The sequence below is a fragment of the Mustela nivalis genome (assembly GCF_964662115.1).
Source record: "Mustela nivalis genome assembly, contig: HAP1_SCAFFOLD_1318, whole genome shotgun sequence".
Lineage (NCBI taxonomy): Eukaryota > Metazoa > Chordata > Mammalia > Carnivora > Mustelidae > Mustela > Mustela nivalis.
The window spans coordinates 8,180-11,834 of record NW_028135346.1 but is presented as its reverse complement, the minus strand read 5'-3'; the positions used below and the strand labels follow the sequence as shown (position 1 = coordinate 11,834).

General features: G+C 40.9%; 1 pseudogene across 1 annotated transcript; it reads left to right on the top strand.

Annotated features, from left to right (window-relative positions):
* Positions 1–2,337: 2,337 nt before the first annotated feature.
* Positions 2,338–3,274, top strand: LOC309857814 (olfactory receptor 7G3-like; annotated as a pseudogene). Its single transcript has one exon. The product of its transcript is annotated as an olfactory receptor 7G3-like (transcript).
* Positions 3,275–3,655: the final 381 nt, after the last annotated feature.

Here is a 3,655-nt window from a genome sequence, read left to right as displayed (position 1 = left end):
TTCATATTGTCATAAATGACATGGTTTCACAAATCGCTTTTTAATGCCATTTGGTATTATTATTTTGTGTGTGTGTGATGACTTAAAATTTTTTTTCTAATTTTTAATTTTTAAAATTTCTTTTCAGTGTACCAGAATTCATTGTTTATGCACTACACCCAGTGCTCCATGCAATGCATGCCCTCCATAATATCCACCACCAGGCTCACCCAAATTCCCACCCCCTGCCCCTTCAAAACCCTCAGGTTGTTATTCAGAGTCCATAGTCTCTCATGGTTCATTTCCCCCTCTGATTTCCCCCGACTCCTTTCTCCTCTCCATCAACCCATGTCCTCCGTGTTATTTATTATGCTCCACAAATAAGTGAAACCAAATGATAATTGACTCTCTCTGCTTGACTTATTTTACTCAGCATAATCTCTTCCAGTCCCATCCATATTGATACAAAAGTTGGGTATTCATCCTTTCTGATGGAGGCATAATACTCCATAGTGTATATGGACCACATCTTCCTTATCCATTCGTCCGTTGAAGGGCATCTTGGTTTTCTTTCCATAGTTTGGTGACCGTGGCCATTTGCTGTGAACATTGGAGTACAGATGGCCCTTCTTTTCACTCCATCTGTATCTTTGGGGTAAATACCCAGTAGTGCAATTGCAGGGTCATAGGGTATTATTTTTTAAAAAAGATTTTATTTCTTTACCTGAGAGAGAGAACATGAGTGGGGTGAAGGTGAGGGCTAGAGGGAGATGTAGATTCCCCACTGAGCCCCGTTTCAGGGCTCTATCCTGGGACCCCAGGATCACAACCTGAGCTGAAGGTAGATGCCCCACCAGCTGAGCTACCCAGGCACCCTATCATTTGGTATTATTGTTAAAACCATAATTTATTGTATATACTTTAAACAACTGATCTAATTCTTTATAATCTTTCACTATTCTGCTTAGGAACTTTGTATACATTTTTTGAATGTATATAAAATTGAAGACAACTGACTCTGAGTTTAGAAACTCCCTCCTGTCACAGCGACCTAATATCCAAACATAAACTAAGGCTTCTTACTTTTTTTTTAAACAGGTGAAATAAAAGGTAAGGCCTGCATTCCCTTTATTTTCAGTTGAAAAACCTTCATGATAATGGTGTCTCTACCTGGTTAGAGGATTTTATGATTATGAATTGTCTTTACTATACCCTGAAAATTTCTTCTGTTACTCACTCAACCAAAATATACAGAGAGTACCAGATACTATGTTAAGAGATTGGGATATGAAATGAAAATGAAATAGAAAAAGCAGAGTTGTCCTAACCTAAAGAAATGGAAGGAACTACAATACGAACTTGCAGAGAATAATTAGAATGTATGGTTCGGGGGTGGTGTCTGATTTACTCTTTGGAATTGAAGTATATTGTGGTACCTTGATCATTATAATGGTGATAGAAGGACAAATTAGGACAGCAATGGAGGAGCTACTGTAATAATTAAATAATTATCTATAAAATCTTTGCACAGTATCCTTATTGGAACCAAACAGCACAGAGAATGTGCTCTTCCTAGATACCAGGCACACACTGGTTAGCGGCATGAGAACAAAAAATATTACTAAATTCTGCAAGTCTCGATGATCTCCTTCTTCTCTGTTTCCCTGGACTTAAAGAGACCACAAACACAAGGCAGAATGGAGATTCTCATGAGGCTAGTGGACCTCTCATAAGAATTATACAGCCGAGGTGGGACACCCATGCATGAGGGATGATATAAAGGAGACCCCCACATGGTGTGGAACATTTATTTTTTTATTTTGTTTTGTTTCATTTTAATTTTTAAAAGATTTTACTTCTTTATTTGAGAGAGAGAGAATGAGCAGGTAAAGTGTCAGGCAGAGGGAGAATCAGGCTGGGCTGAGCAGGGAGTCTACCCTCTGCCCAATGCAGGGCACAATTCCAGGACCCTAAGATCATGACCTGAGCTGAAGGCAGAAGCTTAACCAACTGAGCCACCCAGGAGCCCTTTATTTTATTTTTTTAAGATTTTATTTTTAAGCAAACTCCACACTCAATGTGGGACTCAAACTCATAAGCCCAAGATCAAGTGACCCATGCTCTACCAACTAAGCCTACTGGCTGCCCTGGGACATTCATTTTAAAGAGGTGATCCTGGTAGTAGTGATAAAAACAGGAAGGGGAGGGTGTTACTGAAGAGATTTTGGTCAACTAAAGAAATCACAACCACAATTCTTATGTAAGACACAAGACCTCATGAGATTGAAATATAATGGCACATTCTTCTTTTGTCATTGTTTTAACATTGCCTCTTTCCAGGCAATTTCCATAAGTCATATGGAAGCTGGGAACCAAACAGTGGTTTTGAAATTCATCCTTCTGGGACTTTCAGAAGATATGGACTTGCAGCCCCTCCTCTTTGGGTTGTTCCTATCCATGTTCCTGGTCACCATGCTTGGGAACCTTCTCATCATCCTGGCCATCAACTCTGACTCCTGCCTCCACACGCCCATGTACTTTTTCCTCTCCAACCTGTCCCTCACTGCATAGGTTTCACTTCCACTACTGTCGTCAAGATGCCAGTGAACATCCAGACACAGAGCAATACCATCACATATGAAGGCTGTCTTACCCAGATGTGTTTTTTCATGATTTTTGCTGGACTAGATAATTTGCTACTGACGATGATGGCCTATGATCGGTTTGTGGCCATCTGTCATCCCCTGCACTATACAGTCATTATGAACCCTCGCCTTTGTGGTTTCCTGCTTCTGCTTTCTTGGTTCATCTGCCTGACATATTCTTTGTTGCAAAGCTTGATGTTTTTGAGGGTGTCCTTCTGCAAAGAGATAGAAATCCCCACTTCTTCTGTGAACATACTCAGATCCTCAAGCTTGCCTGCTCTGAATCCCTTGCCAATGACATCCTGCTGTATTTTGTAACTGGCCTGCTGGGTGTCATTCCCCTGACTGTGATCCTTTTTTCTTATTATAGAATTATTTCCTGCATAATGGACATTTCATCGGTGGCAGGGAAGTATAAAGCCTTTTCCACCTGTGGGTCTCATCTCTTGGTTGTCTCCTTGTTTTATGGGGTAGGCCTTGGAGTCTACCTCACTTCTGGAACAACTCATCCCTCCAGAAAGGGCTCAATAGCCTCAGTGATATATACGGTGATCACCCCCATGCTGAACCCCTTCATCTACAGTCTGAGGAACAAGGACATGAAAAGAGCTCTGAGAAGACTTTTCAGGAGAGGCGTTTACTCTCAGTGAGATAACCAAAGCTAAGGACAGACAACAGAGATCCAAAGTGCTGATAGCTGGTGTTCCTGAGTATGTAATCTGAAGACAAAACATAAATACTACTCATGATTTACTAGAAGAAAAACATCCCTAAACTGAAGACAAGCTTGAAGCAGCACGCCAAAAGTCTTACTGTTCATGCAAGAAAAAGAATGGTCAACCAATAACTAAACTTCTCATGAAAATATGTTATTTCCAGGACACAGACTCCTGTAAGCAAGTATCAGGGGAGGAGAAGGTAAATTGAGGAGTGCTTTGGGGAGAAGGGGGGCAGGAGTGACAAGCATTTCACATTACTGATTCGACTTTACTCCTCTCAGTTATATTCTGGCTTTTAGCACCAGGAATGCT